The 26373-nt window shown below is 49.9% G+C and overlaps 1 long non-coding RNA gene across 1 annotated transcript; it reads left to right on the top strand.

Moving 5' to 3' along the window:
- Positions 1 to 82: 82 nt before the first annotated feature.
- LOC128853396 (uncharacterized) lies at positions 83 to 26312 on the top strand. The gene is made up of 3 exons (XR_008451925.1): positions 83 to 6092; positions 11115 to 21008; positions 21481 to 26312. It is a non-coding gene; the product is annotated as an uncharacterized LOC128853396 (long non-coding RNA).
- The last annotated feature ends 61 nt before the right edge of the window (positions 26313 to 26373 follow it).

Consider the following 26373-nt stretch of genomic DNA (forward strand, 5'->3'; position numbering starts at 1 on the left):
GAGCCACTGCTGCCCCTGCAGATCTTCAAATGTTATGATGACACAACACAAATTTGATGACACAAATGTATTTGCCCCTGTTGGCGTGTGCAGCTCGGGCTGGGCGAGCCGGTGGAGGCTCTGCCTGCTGCCTGGTTTCCCTCATCCTGCCCTTTGGAAACACACTGGCCGAGGAGCTGGCTTTCGTTAGAGCCTAACGAGGTCAATCCAGGGTATGAGTCCACAGCTTCCACTCTACCTGAGTTACTTAATACTGTTTCTATTGATAAGAGCCTGGAAAATCAATGCAGCGATGATGTCTGCTTGTTACTCAGTAAATGGCCTTCCCTCCACCAAACCGATCCATTTTACAGGTTAATGAATTATAAAGAGAAAGATGCGTTTCAAAGGGTTCTTCTCCCAGGAGAGGAGGGGGAGAATGAAAGCTGTCATGGTCTTGGGGTGCTGCGGCAGGGCTGCTCTCCGGGCACTACAGCTGCAAACAAAACCTTCTTTCCCCCTTCAGGAAACCCAGGGGCTTTTCTTCTGCTTTGTTTGGACTTTTTTCTCTCTCTATGTAAAGTTCCCCTTTTATTTAGAGTCAATACAAGATTCTCTCATCCCCACGGAGTTCTGAACACTGCCTGGCAGTCAGGGATTGTGCCGAGCTCGAAAAAAGAAATTAAAACTAGGTATTGTGCACAGAAACTGTAAGTAGTTCCCCTAAGAAAAATACCCCAGTGGAAGCATATTTAGGAGAGGAATCATGGGTAGTTCTGGGCCCCACAGCACAGGAAGGATCAAAAGCTACTGGAGAGCGTCCAGAGAAGGGCACGGAGCTGGTGAGGCGTTTAGAGGGAAAGCTGTATGAGGAGAGGCTAAAGTCACTAGGTCTGTTCAGCCCGGAGGAGACTGATCGCTCTGCAGCTTCGTCACACACGGAGGAGCAGCACGAGTAGTGCAGGAGACAGGCAAATGTGTTTCCAGTCTGTTGGCACCCAGGGAACATGGGAAACAGCCACAACCAGGAATGCCTGAATCTGGATGGACCCAATGCTGTTGGTTTTGAACAGCCTTCTGAATACCTGGAAAACCCAAATGCAAGACAAGCACTGGTGGTAAGCTGATCTTCCAGCAGACTGGCAGGGTTCTGTCCAGGAAAGCGAATGGGAAAATGGAGACAGAATGAAGGGACAAAAATATAATTATTACCAATACAGTTTCCCAGACAACACATTCAGTCAAACATGTTCTCATTCCCTGATGAGACTACAACTGAGCGCGGTTGTGCAGATGAGCTGTTACATGGGGACTGTGAGGACAAGCATCCTCTCGAGGTGCAGGGTGAGAAGGCAGCGGCCAGCAGGCAGATCCGTGTGGTGACTGCAGCGCAGCACCCTCGCTGCACCCCACTGCTTTTAGAGGGGTTCACCGGTGATGGGGAGAAGTTGCTTTTAATCAGCAATTGTTAGCAAATGCAAGATCCCTGCTGATCCAACACATGGATGATTAACAGCCTGTCGCTAGCCAGGAAAAGCAGCTGAGGCACTGGAATGCTCTGCTCATCCAAACGGAGGGTGTTTTAGTACAGCTGAGAATCACAGAATCATGGAAAGGTTTAGGTTGGAGGGGACCTCAAAGCCCGTCCTGTTCCAACCCCTGCCACAGACAGGGACACCTCCCACTGGATCAGGATGTCCTTTCAGCACTGGAAGCTGCTCTAATGTCTCCCCGCATCCTCCAGGCTGAACAACCTCAACTCCCTTAGCCTGTCCTCATACTGGAGGTGCTCCAGCACTCGGATCATCTCCGTGGCCTTGTCTGGACTCACTTCAACAGCTTTGTGTCCATCCTGTGCTGAGGAGTCCAAAACTGAATGCAGGGGTCCGGGGGGTGGGCTCATGAAAGCAGAGCAGAGGGGCAGATTCCCCTGCCTCGACCTGCTGGTCCCACTTCTTCTGATGCAGTGTGACCAAAACAATAATTGACACATGAATGCAAGATCCACGGGCTGTGCCCAGGTGGCAAGTCATGGGGAGGATGCCAGGAGTGCTCCTGGAAATCCCTACGAGAGCACAGGCGGAAAAGCAACACACTAGGAGTGTCCAGGGTCCTCCTGGCACGCAAAGCCAGCAGTGAGAAGAGCTGGGCAGTGAATCTGCCCGCAGAAAATTTATTTACCCAGTGTTCAGACCAACACAGGAAATCTGCATTCAAGTTTCATGTTTGAATTCTTAACAGAGAGTGCAGAAGAGAATGAGTAAAATCACTGAGAGCCTGGCAAAAAATACCCAAAGAGCTCCATCTGTTTAGCTTACAGAGAATACGGAGTGTTGCCTTTATTAAGGTGCATAAATATCTTTATCGTAAGGAAAACACCTGATGGCGAAAGGTTCTTTTATCTAACAGAGAAAGGCAGAGATAGCGCCGATGGCTGAGAGTCAAAGCATAGAAGCTGAGATGAGAGATGAGGCTCATGGGGCTTAGAGCCACCTTGGGATCTGGGCTCAATGACTCCTCACCCTTAAAAGCCCTTTCTAAATAATTTGCCTTCCTGGAACGCTGGTTCCTGTATCTGGGACCACCACGTCCCTGAGATGGGTCCCCTCTCTTTGTTCTCACCCTGAAAACCAGAGATTTGATGAATGTTCTCCTAAAAGCAGATGGGAAAGATGAAAGAGAGAGGAGTTTAAAAACGAGATAAAGCATTTGAAAGCAAATAGCAATTAACCTTCCTGTTCTGAAAGTCTGGCTTCCCAGAGCTCTGCCACGTGGCACCAGGGAGGGGGAGCACTGCGTGCCTCTGCTGCAGCGCAGCCAGGCTGGGGACACAGCACCGGCTGAGCCCCATGGCTGGCGCAGCTCAGCTCCACAACAGCTCTGCTGCCGTGTGCCGGGAGCAGGGAGGGATGCCACCTCCACGGCCCACATCCCAGCTCCGTGAAGCCAGGGCGATGGAGTGAGGAGGTTTTTGCCGGTGGGATGGAGCAGAATCCAGCATAACCTGATGGAGCTCCCCAGCCTGAGCATGCAGGTGCTGTGGGGTCGCTGTGGCAGGAGGACAGGGGGTGCCAGCGCTGGCTGGGCCATGCCCAGTTTGGGCTGCCAGAAAGGAGACGGTGGCACAGGTATGCAGCGAGTGGTGGGGACAGGAGAAAGCAGGACCCTGCTGCAGGCAGGGCTGTTTCTCCTGCCTGGAAGCGCTCCCCTCCACACCCTTTCATGCTGCAGCATCTTGCAGGGAGGTGAACCACCCTGCCTGGGGATGTGAGGTCCGCGTGCATCTCCCAGCAGAACAGGAAGATTGCATTATGCAGCGCCACATTTATTAGTCAGCTGAAACAACTGCATTACTCTCTTGCATAATAAATCCATTCCTGTGCCATCACAACACGGAGCATCAGATCTGCTTCAGCAGGGGCCACCGGGGCAGAGCAGCAATCGCCAATGTCTGAAGCCAGGAGTAACAGCAGGGTCCGAGAGCAAAGACCTACGTCCGCAGGGTCAGAAGCAGCCAGGGGCATGGGATGTCGACAGCAGGGACTCAGCACAGCCAGCCTGGCACAGAGCAGGGACAGCCACGAGGATCAAGGCAACAGCCTCACGGAGCTCTTCCCTTCGGCACCAGGGGCAATGACTGAGGCAGTCTCTTCTTCTCAGCTTCGACAAAGCTGCAAGTGAACTTGTGGACCCGCCAAGCCATTAGCAAAGATGTGCCCTGCTAGAGTGTAACAGGGCAGGGCCTGGTACAGGCAGTGGCACCTTCCTGGCACACAGCACCTCTGACCTGGGGGCAAGGTGGCACAGCTTGACCATTAGAAAGGGCTTGTGCAAAGCCAAGGAACCTGAGAGAGCGAGCAAGACAGAGCAAAAGGTTCACCAGCGCAGGCTGCATGCACAGAAGGGGCTCTGGAGGCAGGCAGGCAGCAGGCAGGGGCGTGAAGTCAGTAGGAAGCAGTGGGATACGAGTGCTATCTCGGTGCATCGGTGGTGGGACCCTGATCTCAGGGGCGCTCCCCAGGCTGGCGCCTCAGCATGGCACGCATCACCCGCTCCCACCTGCGTACTGGACACAGATGGACCTGCAGCCAGGCTCCCTCTGCCCAGCAGCAACAGGGCAGCTGCATGCCCCAGCCAGAGACATTAGCAATATCTAGAGGAGCTGTCGGCATCCCTCAGGAAAGGGAATACTCATAAATATGGAATGGAAAACAGTGCAGTCCCTAGGAGCCGCAGCTCTGGAGAGCGGCGCAGCTTGTCACGGAGCCCATTGCCATGGTACCTGTCAGCAGCTCGCAGTATTGTTTCACACGTCCTACTGCTCTGAAAGGATCTTTTTTAAGAAGCACCATTTTAAAACTGAGCAATGGCGAGAAGTATCTCACAGCCCCACCTCAGGTCTTATAAACCCAGTGACCTAAGGGTGTGTTTAGTGACTTTTATTAACTCAACACATTCCAGAATATAAACCCGAGAGGTACTGACCAGCTGAACCTTACAAACGCTGCTACTTATATGTCATCACATTGCGGCCTCGGTTGCGAATAGATCCTTCTGACTTGGTTCCAGGCAATCTGGAAGATCTGTAACAGCAGCACAATCAGCTTTTTACTCTAAGAATGTCAGGTTTATCACCAGAAAAGCATTGCACTGTGGTGCTTACGCATCCGCCACATTTCCCTCTGTATTGGGAAGATCATCTCCTCTTGCATGAGGACAACAGGAACTTCAAAGAGAGTTTACAATCACTGCCCATAGCAGTTTTCCATCAGCTTCTGATGTCTTCTCCCAGTTAAGCCTTTCACTGTGGCAGCCTCTGCACCCAAGAGCCACTGGGCTCAGCCCCGCTCGGGGCAGTCGGAGGAGTAGAATACTCAGGCAAGGACATCCAGCCCTGTCTGCTGAGCCGGGAGCCAGGAATGGTCGGTACACACTTCCAGAAAGGGCACAGCCCCTTCAGTCCCAGCATCTTGAACTGCAAGGGAGTGCCAATGGAAAAGACAGGGTTCCCATGGGAACAGAAAGTGCTGACATTTCTAAACTAAAAAAAGAAAAGAAGCAGCAAAGTATGGGCTCAGCAGGACAGCACGGACAGGGAGTGTGGGTATATCACCCATTCCACTCTTCTGTGCTTGAAGGTAAGCTGCTTTTAAAATGATTCACATTTGGCCGCTGGCTGGGGTCACAGCCACGATGCCAAGTTTGTTTGTCTGGGTTGGAGTTTTAACCCGGACCAATTGTCTGCAAGATTAATTCTCACGCAGGGATGCATTGTGCAGCCTTTACCTGTAACCACATTAAAGGAAACGAAGCGTCCACATGAAACCATGTGGAGGCATTTCTTTCTCTCATGTAAAATGATTGAGATAAATAAGGCAAATTACTCTGCCACGGTGCTGAGCCAAATATTTTGCAACGGCCCATCAAATGCACTTGCTGCACGGTAATTAAGTGCCCTTGCGTTTCAGATGGGAAGATCTTTAGCTGAGAGAGATGTTTCACTCCCTGTCAGACCAACACAACGTTAGAATTGAATGGTGACTAAACCAAGGTGCTCCATTGGACACCCAGCAAACACTCACGGAGCTGCCCCGGATGCAGCCGGTCCCTCAGGGACTGGAAGAGGTGCTGCAATCCTGGCTCTTCTGTACAGCACAAACAGCGTCACCATTTAAAAAACTCACTTGCGGCAAAACGAAGAGCAGAAGTCAATGAAGAAATTGGCTGTTAGCTCCAGCTCGTTCTAATCCCTAAATACAGGAAGAAGTTTAAGAGAGCAGAGGGGATGCCCCTCACCAAGGAGAAGACAGAGCTGGGAATGCCTGGAAAGCAGCCTAAGAAGGGAAGAAAAACAAAAAGGAATTATCAAACGTTTCTGACCGAGTGAATGAAAATAGCAAATGATTAATATCATCATTTAGGAACATCAAAAAATGCCAGTTCTTGTGGGCAAGGACCAATTTGAGAGGGAAGGTTGTGCGGCTGCCAGCAAGAAGAGATACCTGCACAACCCGACGGCTCCACAATGAACAGCCGCTTCCTCCATTTAAACTCAGAACACCGAAAAAATCTGCATCAAATTCACCCATGGCAGAGGGGATCCCCAGTAAAAGGTAAGGAAAATTTGACTAAACTGACTCATATTTTACTTTGGGACTCACAGCACAGGTAAAGCAAAGACGCTGCCTCCTCTCTGGAAACAGAAAGCCAGCAGCATCCTCAAGGTCATATGGATAAGAGAATGGACAAAATCACAGGTTTGCTGGAAAACACACCCAAACCTACAAGCAACCTGTAGCTACTGCCCTCAGAGCATGAGGGATGTTGGTGCATTGAGACCAGTTGGCACAAGAACTCTGTGCCAGCCCAGTCAGCTCAGTGCCTCCTCCTGAAGGGTGGCACCCGGGCCAGGCTCAGTCCCGTGTGCAGCAGGGACTCTCCACCTCCTCTGGACCCTGAGGTGCAAGTGCTGCGAATCACAGAATGGTTTGAGTCGGAAGCGACCACAAAGCCCATCCAGTTCCACCTCCTGCCATGGGCAGGGACACCTCCCACTGGGTCAGGGGCTCCAAGCCCCATCCAACCTGGCCTGGAACCCCTCCAGGGATGGGGCAGCCACCACTGCTTTGGGCAACCTGGGCCAGGGCCTCCCCACCCTCACAGCAAACCATTTCTTCCTAAGATCCCATCTCAATCTCCCCTCTTGCAGCTGAAAACAACTCCCCTCATCCTATCCCTGCATGCCCTGACCAAGAGCCCCTCCCCAGCTTTCCTGGAGTCCCTTTCCATTCTGGAAGCTGCTCTAAGGTCTCTCCTGAGACCTTCTCTTCTCTAGGCTGAACAAGTCCAACTCTCCCAGCCTGTCCTTGTATGGGAGGATCTCCAGCCCTCGGATCACCTTCGTGATCTCCTCTAGACTCGCTCCAACAGCTCCATGTCCTCCCTGCGCTGAGGACTCCGGAACCAAACACAGAGGTCTGGGTGGGGTTCTAATCAGAGGAGAGCAGAGAGGGAGAACCAACCCTCTCAACAGGCTGCTCACACTTTGTGGCTTTGAGTGATGTGGAGCACTCCTCCATCCCCACCCCTGCAGCCCCTCTGGGACAGGATCCAACTGCAAGGGCCTGTGGAGGAGAGCGGCTGGTGGCACGCAGCAAAGCTTTGTTGGAGCATGCAGATGGCCAGGCTCCCACCCACCATCCCAAATGCTAAACTGCTTCATGATGAGCTTCTTCTGAATGCTTCTGTCTCTCCTGTTGGCAGCAAGAAGGGATGCCTCACTGCAAGAGAGCTACTGAGGGAAGCCTGGATGAATCACGAACAGTCCATTGCACTGACTCCACCGAGAGGCACTTAAACTTCCTGCATTTTTATTAAGGAGAAATCATGAATTTTTAAGGAGATGCTTGGATTTCTCTCCTCACTGAGCAGGTTCCTCTAACCACGAGCACAGTCCCAGGGGCTGCTCAGCTCTGCTACAGCAGGAGAGAGCCCTCTGGGAAGTTTCCTGGGGAAATGCAGGTCCACTATGCAGTGGTGGAAGGAGATGCTCAGGCAGATCGCACGGCTGCTCCTCGCCCAGCAATGCAGAAGAAGGCAGCTCTCCCCATCCCGACTCCACCACACTCAGAGCAGAGCCAGGGAGTCCTCCGTGCCCCCAGCCATTTTGCATCCCCCACAGCACAATGCAGTGACTTCTCCTCACCTCAGCCAGAGAATCTGTCCTCATTAATGTGCCGGCTACAGCCCCACCTGGTATCCATGTGCCTGAGAGATCCCTATGGAAGCAGAGGGAGGGTCCCTGGCCCCAGCCAGGTGTAGGGGCAGAGCCCAGCCAAGCTCTTCCAGTGCTCCTTCTGGTCTCCAGGCAAAACCCTGGCCCTGGGATGTTGGTGGAAGAGCATCACTCATTCTTGTGGGGCCAAAAATCTCATCTCCAGAGCACAGCAGGCTCCAGCCTGGAGCACACATCCACACTGTGTCAACTCTGTTTCTCTGATGCTCCACGTGAAAACACACATATTTTTAGGTACTTGTTCTCACGAAGTGTTCAGGAATATTTCCATCTCTCTTCCGTGCTTTTTCTTGTAGCTGTGCTGGATTTTAAATGCCCCATCATGTCACTGCCGTTCTGGAAGGCAGAACCACTGTGCTGAAGAAGCGGATGCAGAGGGAGTGGTTTCCCAAGCAACAGCAACCAGGTGAGAGCAGGGTCCTCCCTCCTCTTCCTCCTCCTTCTCCTCGCTGCTGGGGCTCCAGGTGCAGGCTGGGCAGCAGATACCTTGCCAGCTGCCAGCGCTGTCCCCAAAGCAGGAGAGATGGGAGGAGAGGCAAATTACTCATCCTGCTCACTAGCCCGTGGGTGGCATTTGACAACTTGCTGCTTTCATGCAGGTCAGCACACCTCCAACTATAACAAGGCCACTTACAATAACTGTACAATATTCAGCTGCAGGGAGAGGCAGGCAGCTCCGTGCACGCTTGCTGTTAAACACTGCAGAGCCCGTTCTCCAAATCAGCTCATGCCTCACTCCCACCCTCCTCCCAGAGCCTGCTTCCCGACTCTCTCCCATCACGATGGCAGCAGGTTTATTGATGCCATGCCTCTGAAAATAGGCATCAGAGATGGGAATGGGTATCCCCTACCTCCCATGTCCACGCTGAGGTGGGTGCAGAAGCATCCCTGCTCCCCTCAGCAGTAATGAGCCCCGGGGCTCTGCAGGCACACACAGACTGAGATCCTCATCACCAGCCTAAAAAGTCCCTTCGGCGCAGCAATCTCCCCCCAGGAACGGACCAAACAGACTTCCCAGCTGAGGAGCACCTGGCTGGACACCTGGTTTCTCTGCATCACTTGCAGTACAAAGTGAAGCGCGGTGAGTCATGAGCTGGGCAGCATCCCTCGCTTGGAGAGACTGACTCATCACGGAGCACCACGCACTCCTGTCCATCTGCAGAGACAGCCGACCTTTCTCTCCCTAATGGAGGGAGCAAGGAGGACAGGACATGGTACACTTCCAGTATTCCAGAGGTTTCATTAGAATGAAGAAGAACAAGGGTAAAGCCCCTCCTGCCCGTTGCACATCCATTGCTGTTAGCTCTCCAATGAATCCCAGAGAACAAGTGCCTGGTACATGAGAGTATCTGGAATACGGTGTCCACTTCTGGAATCCTCAGCGTAAGAAGGATATGGAGCTGTTGGAACGGGTCCAGAGGAGGGCTACAAAGATGACTGGAGGGCTGGAGCACCTCCCATACAAGGACAGGCGGAGAGAGTTGGGGTTGTTCAGCCTGGAGAAGAGAAGGCTCAGAGGAGACCTTATAGCGACCTTCCAGTACCTCAAAGAGGCTATAATAAAGCTGGAGAAGGACTATTCATAAAGGCTTGTGGTGATAGGACAAGGGGGAATGGGGATAAACTGAAGAGGGGCAGATTTAGACTGGACATTAGGAAGAATTTCTTCACCATGAGAGTGGTGAGACACTGGAACAGGTTGTCCAGGGAACCTGTGGCTGCCCCATCTCTGGAGATGTTCAAGGCCAGGTTGGATGTCCCTGCCTATGGCAGTGTGGCTGGAACTAGATAATCTCTAAGGTCCCTTCCAACTCTAACTATTCTATGATTCTACGATTCTACATGCTGAGGTAACAATCCCCCAGCTGGTCATGACCAATGGGCTCCGAGCAGAACAAGTGGGCATTTGTCTAGGCAGAGGCACTGAGCCAGCACCCCTGCCTCCTCAGACCCTCACAGCGACCACTGCCCATCCCACTCACAGCAAAGCAATTTCAGTGACACTCCTGACATGAGATGCCACCAGGTGAAGCAGTTTCCACTCCACTCCTTCAGGTTTCAGAGGCCGGAGGACATGAGACATCCTGCAGCTCCTGCAGGGCCTCCCTAGCTGGCCACAGAGCTGCTCAGTGTGCTTTAGGGGCAGCCAGGGCAGGCAGCGGCCAGCAGCACCACATCCCCAGGGCAGCCAAAGGAAACGGTTGTCAGTTGTTGTGGACTTGCTGGCTGCTTTGTTAATGCCAGAGGAGACTGGATGAGTTCTTTTGTTTTCATCCTTTGGATGCTGTCATCGGTCCTGGTCCATGCTTCTGAGGAGCTGGGGCTGCTGCTGCACCTGGCAGTGAGCGACAGATGCCCCGCAGACAGCATTCCTGGAGGGAGAGTCCCTTGGCTGCTTCTCTCGTTTTACTACGAGGTGGTCTTATTTGTTTGATTGGCTTAGGCTAAGATCCTCTTTCATTTCCAGAAGCATAAAAGGAGCTGTTTTCTGCCATTGCTTTCATGGCTCGGGGGCAGAGTTTCCAATCTGGAGTTAGAGAAGCAAATCCACTCTTCCTTCGGGATAAGGACGTGTTGAAGGAAGACAATCTGTTCTTACCAAGGATGGCTTTCCAGTGACAGGGCTATGAAGACGTGCTAACAGACACTGCCTGTCACTGATAGTGTTTGCTCCTCAATTGCTTGTTGGGGGACTGAAGACACAGGGATCTGTAGTAGGGCACAGTAGTGCTGTAACAGCTTCTTTTTTCAAGCTGATATCTGATCCAGACCGTCCTGGGAAAACCCCGCTGGAGCCTCCCAGGAGCCTGTGAGGATAGCTCGGGGTTACTCCATCCTAACGTGGGTGTGAACTCAGCTTGACATCTCCATTCATCCCATATCAAATCGCTTTTGCAGACAGTTAAAGCCACTGCACAATGCCACCTCCCCGGGTACCAGAGGAAGGAAGGAGGCAGCTCAGCTCTAGTCAGGAGGCTACATCAGTAGTTGCGTTAAGCTTAAAATGGCAGTGCCAGCCCTTAGAGAAAGGATCACACTCATCATAAGCTGCTCACACATCACACACTCATCACACTCATCATAAGCTGCTGCAATAACACAAACGCACTGAAAATGACAGTCCTTCCAGCTGAGAGGTCATTGTGCTGCCACAGATACAAGTGAACAGGGCTGAGAAAGTAAGGATCCAGACTAAGGATCAGAGGAGTCCGCATGGGAAGGAGAAAACTACACACATTTTGATCCTCATGGTTTAAATCTAATGAATTGTGCTGGTTTAGTGCCCTTTCAAGCATGTCATCTGCGCGCTAACCACTGACCTTTTCCTAATGCCCATCAGGTATCCAACAAATAGGTTACATCTGTTACTTCGAAAGCAAGACCAGAAGTGGAGGCCAACATCTCCAGGGGTTTTGAGCAAGGCAGCCTTATCTTTTTTCTGTAACATGGCCTAGAAGGCATGACTGCGAGCACCCAGACTCACAGAGGGGTCCACATGCAGCACCAGACCCGGCCTCATCCTTCTCTGTGTTTTCAAGATCGTTTTACACTTGGGAGCCCACCACAAAGCATAAAGTTAGATTTTTGCCTGCTTTTATTATTTTTAATCTTCAGAGTCCAGCTGTCTTTCAGTCTCAAGCATCACCTGATAGTTACAAATTTAAACACCTAAGGAGACGACAGTTGTGGTGAACAGCCACCCGATGACCTGCAAGCAATAAGGTGTCTGTGGGGTACAACAGAGACAGCAGCTTTCCATCCAGATGGGATCCACCCAAGTGCACTCTGCAGAGAGCCAGCAGCCCACAAATCCAGCTCTTGCCTCTGTCAGCTTCTTCTCTTTACACTCCTTTGCATTGGCATGGCCCCACTATCAAAGAGCTCCATGTCTGCTCTGGAGCAGACTCAGTCCATCCATTCTGTAAGCTCAATGAAATGCTGGACAAGATCATTGTGTGTCCTGTACCTGCACTCCCTGATCGAGAGCCCCTCCCCAGCTTTCCTAGAGCCCCTTTCTGTACTGGAAGCTGCTCTAAGGTCTCCTCAGAGCCTTCTCTTCTCCAGGCTGAATAACCCCAACTCTTCCAGCCTGTTCTCATACGGGAGGTGCTCCAGCCCTCGCATCATCTTCATGACCGCCTCTGGACTTGCTCCAACGACTCCATGTCCTTAGTATTGTTAGTCCCATGACCTGACTGTTTCTGTGCCTGTCTACCTCGTCAGAGGAAAACTCAGACCCTGTGTTTTCATTCCTGGCATTCTCTCACCACCATCCGGGGCTGTTCATTGTGGTCCCAAAATATGAAAGTACTCAAAGCCCAAAAGGCTGGGACAAACCATGTCTGCAAGTCAGAGCTGAGACTGGTGCATGGATTTGCCCTCATGCACACAGAACCTGCATACCATGCAGAACCGCCGAATGCCATAAATGCACCATGACACAATGGTGACATCTGGGAGCTATTTTTGTCAAAAGCACGCAGATGACGTGACCCTGTCTACTCGAGACACACACTGGTTTGATGCTCACAGCGCTCCACAGCCCATCTTGATACAGGATCTTTAAAAAGCAACCAAGATTTCAAGTTAAATGTTATCATAGTGATAGGTTTCTCATTTAGGCACCAGCAGAGCTCCTGGCTCTGGTTACAGATGGGGATCATGCTCTGGTTTAGCCTGATCAGGACATGGAGCAAGGTCAGTTTGGCCCAATCCTTGTCTATTACTTCTATCGCCTCTCTCCCAAAGGCTGTGTGCTCAGTCACTGGCTCGTGCATCGCTAAAACAAGTTCTCATAACAGGAGCAGACATGTCAGTAGGCTGTGGAATAGATTCATTTGCCAAGGAAGCAATCAGAAATGATATGAGCTCAGCTCCTCACAGGATCACCCCCGTGAATAACAACTTCTTACTGTTCCCAGGAAATAATGGTGTTTAGACAATAAAGGTTTATCAGACACGCAAAGCAACACAGGTTTTCCTGCAAAGCTGATCTTTACAGTCCCTTCCAACCCAAATTCTATGACTCTATTATTCTAATGCACTGAGAAGTTCAGTTCATCAATGCTAGCACTGGCCAGGTAAGTGAGGCAGAGCCAGGTGGGGGGAAACGAGGATCTACACATGCAGGTAGAGGAGTGAAACAGGTCATCACACTGGAGCTAAATGAGGTGGGAGTCCTTAACAGTTCCTCTGATAGATTTGATTGAGCCTTGCGAGTTAGTGCAGCGTAAGCACAGCAAATTCTGAGCTAATTCAGCCAACTACTAAATACGGTGCTTATAATCCTCAGCACTGCTAAGTACTTCTCTAGACCATAGCTGAAGAGCTCAGCATTGGATCCAACTCCTAACAATAAGATCCAACCCTACAGCACAATAAGATTCTGGAGGCACACATGAGGTATCAAGAGGCCGGCTGGCAGGCAACATCCCAGGGGAGAACTGCAACCCCCTGGGTGCAGTCCACAGACTGAATGCCACATTTGGAGTTGCCTCTTCCATCCTCTCCCAGAAGGCCTTCACATCCCCAACGGGATACAATTAATTAAGCTGACATGGAAGAATACAACCCTTCTTCAAAGGACCGGCAGATTGTTCGGGGATTTCTCCTGCAGTTGCACAGCTGCACTTGGGGGGGAATATGAATATTGGAAAAGGCAAAACAGGAAAAGGAATAAAGCGTGACCAGCTCCTGCTTTGACTCTCACAATGGGGAGCAGCCAGCTCCCGCTGCACACCGCAGGTAAACAATACAGCCACCCAGGCAACAACTACATGAGTGGCTGCACTCTTTAAAGGCTGGGCTGCAAACGAATCAGAGAGTAAGATACAAGGTTAAAAGCAGATTGGTGTCTCAGGATGAGAAGACGACCTTGCCCTGCGCACAGAGCTGGGCTCAGGCATGGTCAAGGAGAGCCCCAGTAGCTTGGTCATGGTCCCTGGCCACTCCAACCCTACCTGCTTAATGGGAGACACCAGAAATCCCCCATACCACCAGATGCAGTATATCTCATAAATACAACACAATACATGAGCAATATAAATGTTATCCTCAGGATATATATTGCAAGCTGGGGAGGAAGCCATGGAAAGACAGGAAGCAAGTGGCACTGCTTGGGAGGAGATGGGAAGGGACCAAAAGCCAGAGCTGCAGGACTACGGTCTGCAGTTTCTCCCTGTGTAAGTTTGGGACAGTGCTTCAATGGCTTGCATGGCATAAAGGACAGTCTCCTTTTGGACCTGTCCTGATTTGGAGCCTCCCAATGGGCAGGACAAGCCAGCAGCTGCTCTGCCACTGGGCAGCCGTGCCAGAAGTACTGTTTTAACTTCTCTCTAAATCACTATTTAATCCAAGTTGAATGGTGTAAAGCATGGTGGCAGACGGAGCAAAGGCACCTCCCCGTGGGTACAGCTCTGCCCGGGCCTCCGGCAGCTCAGTCTGAGAGATGAGGCCAGTATGTAATGGAAAAACTGTCCTGAATTAGCAGGGCAATGGAGAAATTGGTGTGCGCTCTGAAGCCTGAAGGCCAGCCATAACGCGTCCTTCACCCTTCCTGACTCTCTTTATTAACTGCTTCACAGGTGGTGGGCGCTTAGGTTTGGAGAGAGTAGGGCAACAGGAGAAGACTTGGGTGCTAACAGGTCAGAAAGTGCGCTCACGTTCAGGAGCAGCTTCCATCTGTATTTATAAAACCCAGCAGCTCTGGGGGTGACTGCATGGTTTGCTGAGTGTCATCTCCTCTTGGCTGCCTGCACTTCACTCTTCCCTTTGTCCACACCAGGATTATAGAATCATAGAACGTTCTGAGTTGGAAGGGGCCCACAAGGGCTATTGACTCCAACTCCTGTCCCTGCACAGGACAACCCCAACATTCACACCATGGGGCTGAGGGCCTTGGCCAAATGCTTCTGGAATATTGTTGGGCTTGGTGCTGTGACTGCTTCCCTGGGGAGCTGTTCCAGTGCTCCACCATCCTCTGGGTGAAGAACCTTTCTCTAATGTCCAACCTAACCCTCCCCTGGCACATCGTTCTGCTATTTCCTCGGTCCACAAAGAAGAGTTCAGCACCTGCTCCCCCTTCTCCTCCCCGTGTGACAAAGCTGCAGACTGTGATGAGGTCTCCCCTCAGTCTCCTCCCTCCAAGCTGAACAGACCAAGTCACTTCAACCGCTCCTCAAACCCTTCCCCTCTAAACCCTTCACCAGCTCCATGCCCTCCTCTGGATGTTCTCCAGTAGTTTTAGATCCTTTTTAACCTGTGGCACCCAGAACTGCACCCAGTGCTCAAGGTGGGGCCACCCCAGTGTGGAGAAGAGTGAGACAGTTGCCTCCCTTGTCCGGCTGATGATGTTGTACTGGATGCACCCAGGACATGGTTGCTCTGTTGGCTTCCAGGGCACTGCTGCCTTGCGTTCAACTTGCCGTCGACCAGAACCCCCAGATCCCTTTCCGCAGGGTCCTTGGTGTCTGTTCTTCGGCTGCAGATGCCTTTGGTGCTGCACAGGACCACCCAAGACACAGCTGATCGCAGTGGCACCGTGCACACAGCTGTGCCTCCGTGAAGCCTGCTGCACTTCTTCATCCATCCTGAGCACTCTGACACTGTTAAAGTGAAGGGTTTGTTATTAAATCCCAGCCACTCTGGAGTAACTGAATTATCCAGGTTTGAGTTGAACCAATTAACTGATATAAAACATGACTCTTGCTTTCCTAAATGAAGAGAATTATCTTGCTTTCTGCTCATGTCTCACTGTGAAAGCGATGTTTCAAACACTTCAACCTTTTTGAGACTGGTTGTCTCTTGAAGGAGCTCAGGTGTCGAGAACTGGATGATGCTCTGTGTGGTGCTAACCAAAAGAAGTCTCTAGGGCTGTGAGGAAGAGGGGGGCTTGGAAAAACATCTTGCTTAGGATGCACCAGTTTAAAGTCAGGGAGGTCTTGCTGGTTGACCTACTGTTCTGCTAAAACACATCTGGGAAGGTGAAGTAATCAGGAAGAACCACATTCCTTCTCCAGAGAGCAAGGCTAAATAAAAGGACCGAGACCACGGAAAACCAGCTACAACAGGGATGTCAAGGCTGGACATACACAGACTGGCCCCAGCACTTCCTGATCCCAAATGCCTCACTGTGGAAATACAGCATTCCCTCTGCTAAACAGCCCCTTCAGAAGTTTCACCATTCTGTTGGGATGCAGCATGAAAGGAGGGTTGTGACCATCAGCTCTTCGGCGCAGAGGGAGATTTCAAACAGAGACCGGAACGTGCCCAGCGCAGAGACTGACACTGCAAGAGCAGGTAGGAGAGTCCCTGAGTGCAATGTGAACCACCCCCATGGCAATGCCCGTGGACGCATTCATTATGGGAAATGGCAAGAGCAGAGACCTTGATGAGCTCCCTGTGAACAGAACAGCCACCACATCATCTCTGCGATGGACCTGAAGGTACCACCCAGTTACAAAGGGGAAGTAATTGCACTGGCCTATCCAGGCACAACAAGAAGGAACACAGGTTAGAGTGGTGTGTGGTAAATAAACACTGTATTTAATGTAAATTATCCTGCAGTGTTTCTATCCAGAAATCAGCAGTGAATCAGAGGGAAGCAGCACGGATCAGTTCTGATTGGCCCTTGCAATGTTACTATAAAATAAAGGATGAGATATTCTAAATTATGCTTTTAATGAAAGAAATAAAAAAGGAAGCAGGTTAAATCACGCATTACTGTGTTTACAAACATGATACTGAATCTTACCACCTACACACTTCAGATGATTTTAAATTAGGACAAAAATAGAGGAGTGCTTTTCTTTATGGTGGCATCTGAACTCCGTTGGTTATGCCCTGGGGGTAGGCACTGACTTGCACGGAAGTCCCTCTGCTGGGCACCTCGGCCCACGGTGGCTGGGGTAACACACGTGCCAGGTTGGGATGAGGTCACAGGAGTCCTGGTGGCACTGCTCCCCTTTGCCCAGGACATCCCCACCCAGTCCATCTGTCCCTTCCACTCTGGCTTTCAATAGGAAACAGGCAAACAGTGCCCCACACGACGGCGCTGTCCAGTGTGGTCTCTGCACCCCACAAACAGCACTCTCACTGGGCAAGGACACGGGCAATAGCGCCCAGGGCCACTCTCCATGGGCAGCAGAAAAGAACCAGCCCCTCTGGCAGGCTGCAGAAGGCAAGAGGAGCAAGAAGTCTGCAGCATCTTCTCTTCCACAGGGCAGCCAGCCCTTCTGCTACGCCATGGCCACGCAGAGGCAGCCTGGCTGACACAGCTCAGGCCAGGGAGGACCACAAGACATCAGTGGATGCCAGCCCAGGCATGGGGCTTTGGAGGACACAATGTACATGTGGTTCCCTTGGCCATCCAAGGTTGCGGTCCTGACAATCTGAATTGACACTGAGGCTGAGGGCACTTTGCTCCCTAAGCCCACCAGCCAGATGGGTTCTCAGACAGGATTTCACTCCCTGCTCAAGCCCGTCCCACCTGACGACTTGCAGGGTGGAAGAGGAAAGGAGAGAGGCATGACACCCCAAACATAGACAGAATTTGCGCTCCCTTGGTTTTTGGAGACTCAAGCTAGATGAGGGATGAGATGAGGGCATTGAGGGCATCTTAGTTTCTCAGCTGCTGCATAAGCAGATTAACTTCGCGTGCAGCTGATCCATGGAAAAATAGATCAGCAAGAGTCCCTGACAAAGACAGATTTCTGCTCGACTCACATTCTGCTTGCTCACAGCAAACACCCTGGGTGATGTTATTTACGTGACCTATCTTCTCTTCTGACTAGCATCACTTTTTACTGCTCAAACTCCAGCCTGGGTCACAGCTACCCCATTAAATCAGGCCCATTGCTGAAGCTATCCTCACAGTCATTTTTCCTCATGATCTCCCTGTTCCCTCAGGAATGCTCCTGAAGCCAACCACAGTCCACTGGGAAAAGAATTTAGAAAACAGAAAAGTAAACTAATTGCTATGAAAAGCTCCATCACTTTTTCTCATCAGAAGAACAAGAACTGAGCTTCTAATGTGCCCTCCAAGAAGGAGGGAGCGAGGTTAGGAGGCACCAGCCCTGCTCTGCTCTGCTCTCAGGGAGAGCGAAGCTGAGTCTCAAAGAGGCTGCTCCTGCCTTTCCCAGTCAGCAAGTAGTGTGCTCCACTGGAAACTCATGTATCCCCTCCAATCCAAACCATTCTGTGATTCTATGATTAGATAAACGTTTTTTAAAAAATTAAGTGACAAGAGGGAAACTGGCCCTTAAACAAGGAGCAACAAAAAAACTGACGTGGATTATGCAGCAGAGGACAACGAGCAAAGACGAGGAAGAATGATATTTGCAGTGGTAAGAAAATGTGAATTTTCTCTGGAAGCATTATTTAAGTGGTTTGTAGCCTAATTTAGCACATCAAAGACTTTATTTTTGCTGGACCGCCATGGTACTTGAGGCTGGCTCAAACTTCCAAGGACGCAAGCACTTCCCTGGACTCAATGGAACCATCCACTCTCAAAAGCGTATCACATTTCTGACCTGTGTCAGCTTTTCATTCACCTGCTCAATATCCTTTCTGCCTTTGGGAGAGCACCTACACACGGTCTGCTTCCATTTCCCTTAAGATCAGAGACCAGGATTTCACTGCAGTGTTTTATGGTTAGCAGGCCTGGAAGGGGCTTGGGAAGTCACCTCACCCACCTAAAGGTCTGTGTCTTGCAGTCTTACTAAGGAAAGACTCCAGTACCTCCAGGTTTTGAAGCTCCCGTAAACCATACTCACTTCATCCAGATCCAGAAACAACAGTGAGCTGAGAGATTGCTGCAAGGCTTCCCCTTCCCTCCCCCTTCCTTGCTCAGAGATCTGGTTTAGTAGTGGACACGTACAGTTGGACTCAATGATCTCAAAGGACTTTACAACCAAATGATTCTCTTTGTGGTGCTCGCCACTCTCTGGAAGGTTCCAGACCAGAGAGGGCCTGGGATGATGGCCCTATATTATGTGATGAGCATAACGGGAGTGGGGCTGAGTACAGCTCTGTGCGGGAAGGCAACAAATACCCACCACTGCCTGACATTTAAATTGTATTAGAGACGCGCACTTTTCCTATAATTGAAAATACATTAATGCACAACACATAGGGACGGCTCTCCTGGTCCTCAGCTCAATAAGCTGTCACTTTTCCTACACTGACATTAGCACAACAGAGAAAACCTGCCAAAATTCTCATCAGTACTGATCGTTAACACCCTGTTTTTTCTACTGTAAAGGAAAAAATAAACACATGAGGTGTAACAAAAGGCGCTTTCCCATCCACAGGTTGTAACAATCATTCGCTTTCCTTTTTGTTTATGAACAAGGAATTGGATTTACAATGTGAGCACTAAAGCATGTTTCAAGGGCAGGCCAGGGTGTGACACACACACAGCAACAAGCTCTGATGCTTGGTTTGTGGCTTTCTTACTCTACAAGAAAAACCCAAAGCCATCTGAACCTGGAATTTTAACTGCAAACTGAATTGAAGTGCACAAGTTGGTTTGCCAAGGCAGTGCTATTCCTGCACTCAGATACACAAATCATAATCACCTGCCTGCAACAAACAACAGTGTTTCAGAGCCCTTCCCCTGGAATTGCCATTTCCAATTGCTTCCAGAGCAGCAGCAGCTGTTTGTGTGTGAGGTGGGAAAGCAGAATCCGCCAGACTCCAGAACCGCTCCTTATAGCCCAGCATGTGCTTATTGCATCTCGTAATCCTTAATAAGCATTTGGCCTTAATTGCTGATTTTATCTTACCCAGTACTTATGCCATAATTGATGACCATTGTTTGCAGCAGTTTTATAGCTCCTCAATCCAGACAGAAAACCTCGCTCCAGTGCCTGCACAATCGGATTTCTCCACATCCAAGCGGGCAGCAAGGTGCCTGGCACCATCTAGTGCTGGGTTGCTGTGGCAGAGCCCCCCACTGTGGAGATGAAGGTGTCCCACCACACCTTGGAGATGGGATTGTGCAGCCTGGAGAGGAGAAGGCTCCAGGGAGACCTTAGAGCAGCCTTGAAACCTGTCAGAGCAAACCTCCCTCAAGCTAGAGAAGCCTTTTCTTTGTCCCACAAAATCTCACTTATATTTAGCAGAGTTACATTGAAGTTATTATTTTCCTTCTCTGCTTGTGTTCCCCAGCAACAAAACAAGAGTAATTGAATAAGAATGGTTTGTGAAACCAAAACCATGCTGTAAGACAAGGGAATTGCACCACCACTGTGGTAAAATCCCATCTTCACTCTTGCTGAGCCACAGCTCCTCCTTCTTCACCGAGCCTGTAACCTTTTCACTCTCACCACAGCGCATTCCCAAACCTTTCCACGTGGCCCAGGGGCCATAGACACACCATCGTCAAGGGGATTTATTCTCCTCCGGGCTGCCTGCAGGATTTACAGCCACCTCTCCTTCTCCTGCGCTGGGCACAGAGTGGCACTCCCTTCCAAAAGCCTCCTAAGCACAGGAGGGAGCAGCAACAAGCACTGGATTGGGACACAGCCTGTCATTTACCCTGTAAGGGCCATTGGAATCTCACCCGTGGGACCTGCTCCCGCTGTGCACCGCAGTGCACCCCCGGCTGCTTTCAACAATGGCTGCTACACCAACCTGGCTGCACCTCTGCTCCTCTAAAGTTCATCTCCCTCCAGGGAAGTCTGCAGCAATGCTTTCCCCTTTCTGTATCTCCTCCTGCTCAAAGGGAAAAGGGGTCGTTTTGTGTCTCAGCACCTGCTCTATGTGTGCCCAACTCAGTTTGCATCTCCCAGGAGCTTCTCCGGAAGGGCCCAATGGACCTGGAGCTCGGGTACAAAACCATTTCCAGTGCAACCTCTGCTCCTCACTTCCTACACAGAGCTCTTGGGGGTTATTTTGCCAACTGGAAGCTGATATCAACGCTCTGCCTTTTCCATGATTATTCACACTAACCTATTGGAGTTCCTGCCAACATCTGTTGTTTTTATCTTTGCTGCAAATGTCATTTGCCATTTTGGGAATTCCACAGGCCCCTTGGAGCAGCATAGAGCTGTGACTGCTTCTATTAAAAAAGAAAACAAACTTCCATGCTCAGAAATGCTGTTCAGAGAAAACATCTTTTTTCAAAATGCCAGAGCCTGCCCTGAACCTCCCAAGCTGCCTCTCACGAACAGACGTGCTTCCCATTCCCACCCTGGCCAGGAGCTTCCAGCCAAACACCATTCCCTGGATACAGGTGTGCTCTTTAGACTTGTTTTCCTTCAGACAGTGCTGCCATTTGATGAGTCAATTCCAGGCGTTCCTTGGGTTTTCATGGCACAACGTGTTATAGGAGATTGATTTGGATATCTCACTCCAAATTACTTATTCTCAGAAATATCGCCAAATCTCAGCTGTCCATAAATAAACTTAATATTATTCTAGCTACAAAAAGGTATTGATGCCGTGGTGTGTTCTTTGCTAAATGCCATCTTTATCCCTAACAGAGAAAGTGAACATTTCAACATACCTCAATTGTCTTCTGCAGCCAACATTACATTTTACTTCAGAGATGGGAAACCTGTTGCCAAGATGTTTATGAATCAAAATCAGAACAAACAAAGCGTTCCTGTGCCTTCTGGTCCCCCTCTTCCAAGATTCCTTACCATCACACAGGTACCACAAGCCATTTAGGCTTTCTTTCCACCCCTCCTCTCTTTTCTTTCCAGCTTTCCCTCCAACCTCCACCCTGCAGAGCGCTTCCTCTGGAACAACACAAGGAAAGCAGCATCCGAGCTTCCCAGCTTCCCGAGGGTAGCAGAAAAATGGGAGCCAGTTGTGATCTTAACAAGACAGAGCATTTCATCCTTAGAAGACATTAAGTCTCTTCCAAGGCAGATGCTGTTAATAAACCTCAGAACATTGTTTAATCTGTCTTCTCATTGTAATGAACTCTGATAAAACCTCCAAAAAGCACACGCATCTGGTGGCAAGGAGTACAAGCAAAACAATGTGAACAGAAGCACATCATGGCATAATTTCAGTTCCATATTCGGAATGTTTTCAAAAAATACAAACTTGTAATATAGGCTAAAAAAGGCTTTATTCTGCTCAGCTGGAAGGAAACAGGATATTGGAATATTATGTACTGTTAAATCACTCATTTTCTGTAATGCTGAATGGATCATTAAATCGGTGTGTTGTCTTACGCAGTATTCACAATTCTATGTCTAATTATAGCAAAAATTTAACCCTACAGTGGTATTTCCACTATTTAAAGAGGAAGAAAACCTGGCATGGGTCAGAGCCATCCCCTAGCCAAGAAACACAACATGCAGTGCCAGAGGCAATTCAGCATAGGACTGCTTCCTCAGGGGTTACCTCATGAACAGAAGAATAACTCAGGCAGGTGAAAACAGCTCCAGACCTTGCGTCATGGCTGGACCCAAGGTACTGCAGGGAAGAGGGGATGGAAATAGATGCCAAACCCACCAAGGCAGCCCTGGGAGAGGCTCCTCGATGCCACCTCACACACCCTGCTCACCGAGTGAGTGAGCAGCTCTTCCCCAGGCTCGGAATCCCACATCTCATTCTCCAACGTACTTCATTAGAACTACTTCCTTCCCAAATGTCCAATTATTACATTTTATAGTGGTTTTCCTCTTGACTTAAATCATGCACAACAAATAATCACACAGATCTACATTTATTTCCAAGTAGAGAGGAGCAGATCCTTAGGAATGGAAGCACACAGCAACCCTATGCCTCACGTCCTCTCTGGGCAGCCTGGGTTAGAAACATGGCTTAAATCTCAAGTCTGCATCCAGAAGTCCTTGGGGAGTTCTTCCTCTACTGATTTACCTACTGCCTTCTTAAATTCATTCATACTTTTGACCTCCACAACACAACAGCAGTGATACATGATTTAATTGTGCAGTGTGTGGAAAAAGAAAGTCCTTGTCTTTAATTGTGCTGCCAAGTAACTTCACCCGGTGTCCGTTAGTTGCACTGCCAACAGGAATACTAAATAACCTTTCCTATTCCGCGTCTCCACACTGATTGTTTTATACACCATTACCACAGTCCTTCTCCCTGTCCTCCTTCCCAAACTCCCTTGCCATCTTCTCAAACAAAAGCCCTCCCACACTCTCAATCACCCCTCATTTCATCAACTTTTTATAAGCTTGGGATCCAAACTGCAGTGTTCAAGCTGTGGAAGAGCTGGGAAAATTCCTACCCTGGCAGTGTCTTCTCTTTGGTTCTTGATTTGTGCCTTGTTGATTCCCAGCTTTTACTGGGCCAGTTCCCAGCCCCCTTTCCTAACACCCACGAGGATAACGGGGACATGTTCAGAGGGCATGAAGAGCCCACTGGGTAGGTTAGGGTAATTTGCTTTCTCCTGCAGGTGTTACTTGACATTTACTGAAATGGAATTCCTCTGCTGCTCACTCACCCGGTGTAATGAAACCTGGTAACCCTTCCCAGTTTGTGTCACTTTCGGTTATCACGAAAAACGACAACAGCCCTTCCAAAAATCACCTTGCCTTGTCATTTTCTTCTTCAGATTAGGGACTTCGAGTACATGGGAAAAGGCCACAAATAGCCACATCCTTAGGAAAGAAGTGACTTTCTCCATTCTTCCCAGTTTTTACCAGATTGCTAATCCATAAGAAAACTTTTCCTCTTACTTTACAGCTTAATGGTTCAAGAACTTTCAGCAAGGGCTGAAAGAGGTGATTCTGCCCTTCTATTCCTCTCTTGTGAGACCTCATCTGGAGTATTGTGGCCAGTTCTGGAATCCTCAATGTAAGGACACGGAACTGTTAGAACGGGTCCAGAGGAGGCTACAAGGATGATCAGAGGGCTGGAGCACCTCCCATACAAGGACAGGCTGAGAGAGTTGGGGTTGTTCTACCTGGAGAAGAGAATGGTCCAAGGAGATCTCAAAGTGACCTTCCAGTACCTGAAGGTGCTACAGGAAAGCTGGGGAGGGACTGTTTACAAAGGCTTGTAATGATAGGATGAGGGGCAATGGGTATAAACTGGAGAGGAGCAGATTTAGGCTTGACATAAGGAAGAAATTCTTCACTATGAGAGTGGGGAGGCCCTGGCCCAGGCTGCCCAGGGAAGCTGTGGCTGCCCCATCCCTGGAGGTGTTCAAGGCCAGGTTGGATGGGCCTTGGGCAGCCTGAGCCAGTGGGAGGTGTCCCTGCCCATGGCAGGGGGTTGAAACTAGATGATCTTTAAGGTCCCTTCCAACCCTAACCGTTCTATGATTCTAAGGGCCTTTCTTAAAAGCCCAAGTGTGTTATGACAACCAAATCAACTCCAGCATTTGCCTTTTGACTCCTTCAGCAATCCCTAGTGAGATCTAGAGAACTGACCTTCCTCTGAAGAGCTGTGTCGACTCTTTCCAAACATACCACCATATCCATGAATCGGCTCCATCCGGCCCTCGCAGCCCAGCTCAGCTCAGCTCAGCCTGCCTAAACAGGCTTCTCTCTGGAAGTGCTTCAGGTCTCTCCTGGAGGACACCAGTTACCTGGTGACAGTGCCCTGTCACCCTGCTGGCACCACTGCCAGTAGCTGGGTAATGCCTTGTCTGAGTTCCTTTAAAGTCTCATGTTCTGGTCCCAAAGATCTCATCAGTCACTCCAAACCTTTAACTCCTTTGGCATCTCCAGTCCCTCCAACATACACACACATCTAGAGCAGGCGCTCTCTGAGGAGAACCTTCTGCAGTGAACAGCAATGCAGCATCTTTTCTGCTGCAGCCTCAATACTCCCTGATCCCTTCTTTTCACATCTGCCAAAGCTGCTCTGGTTGGCAAGGGATCCAATTTTGATCCTAGCACATGGGAAGATTTTTGACATCTTCATCAAGCTTCTCTTCGAGACTGTTCTAGTGGCCAAAGGGCTGTTCCACATTGACCTTGACAGACTGCCTTTCCTGTTGCCTTTTTTCAGACACAGCCTCTGTTCCCTGTGAAGATGGCTTTTTGGTTAAACGGCTCCTCCAACTCTGTTAAAGCACATCACTATCTGGGTTTTGATAAGCTCCCTACCCCTGGGCTGCGCTTCCAATACTCTGCCTTAAAACAACTGCAACATCACTTCAACAGGAAGATCTAGAAGCACGTACAGTTTCATACATGTCCCAACAAATTTCCTTCTTTGCATCCTCCAGCCTCTCCAAGATCCGTACAATGTTTAAAACTCAGTTCTTGCATTGTGTTCTACAATGACAACCACACAACACACACAAGACCAGGGCTCTTTCCATTAATGCTGTACCATGGGGAGGTCAGGAGCCAGGGAAGCCCAGACAAATCACTGTGAAGGACCAGCCAAGATCCTGGTCAGAGGCTGAGCTGGAGATGTCAAGACAAGTTAATTCCAATACACAACACAAGGTTACAGTCAGAAGCTCTGTAAAAGGAAGTAGGAACACAGCCTTTCCAACCAGGAAAATAGACCAGGACTGGATCACAGCTGGAATGGCAAATTAACGGAAAGAAAACAGCCTGGTGTTGCCTCACCACCAAATTGTAACCATAAAAACCTAAAGGTAACCAAAGGTAACCACAAAAACCATGCACGTGCCAGCTCCTGCCCGGGCTGGCACCACTCCCTGCTGCAAGGGAGATGCTTTGCTAGCAGCTACAGAGATGGGAGCTCACATAAAGTGAAGAGAAAGGGCTTAAATCAGAGAGAGGGAAATATCACAGAGCACAACCCAAGGAGATTTCTGAAACCCAAGTACAGTTCTGAGCTTAGTTTTGTGCTGTTTATACTGTATTTACACAATTTAGGCAAATGTTTCATTTCTTACTGTGCTCAGGTTTGCACAGACCAAGTGCCTCTGGATAGAACAAGCTCATGAAAGCGGACTGAGAAACCTGGAACTACTACTTCAGCTTCAGTGAAGTAAAATCTACAACACCAGCCTGAGAACGTGAATCTGCACCGCCACCTGCAGCAAGCAGACTGGCAAACTGGCCACCAGTGCAGCGGCAACTAAAAGTGCTAAAATGCAAATACTGGTATGCAAGTATGGTACAGAATCAGGTAGAAAACAGACAGGAGCATGTGTGCCATGACACTAGTCACAGCAGGCAGATTCCGCACAACACAACGCTAGTTATCTTGGGAAACTGAAGCATTCCACGCTTCATTCCCTCGGTGTCACTGTTTCCACCTTTTAAGAGGAAAACCAATCCCTTTCTATTTCTCCCACATACTTTCAACACCGCTTTGCAACCTGCAGGTAAGGTGATTGCATCACACACATGCTGTAAACAGGAGCTCGCTCCAAACCCTCTCTCCCGCCTGAGGTGCTTGGCCCCAGGAGGCAGAAAACCCTGTCCCTGTCAGTACCCGACTCTGTTGTGAGCTGCCTCCCCTCCCCCATGAGGCAGAACTTTGCACTTGGCCTTGTTGAACGCCGTAAGGTTTTCACAAGCCCATTTCTCCAGCTCTTTCAGGTCCCCTCGGATCCATCCCCTCCCTCTGGATCCAGCCTTCCCCTCAGGGCTATCCCCCTCACCATTCAGCTGTGATCACCAGCACAATTCTCCCTCCCCAAACCGCCCTGTGAGTCTGCCAGTCAGTCTCCCTGTCCG

Source organism: Cuculus canorus, chromosome 12 (genome assembly GCF_017976375.1).
Source record: "Cuculus canorus isolate bCucCan1 chromosome 12, bCucCan1.pri, whole genome shotgun sequence".
NCBI lineage: Eukaryota > Metazoa > Chordata > Aves > Cuculiformes > Cuculidae > Cuculus > Cuculus canorus.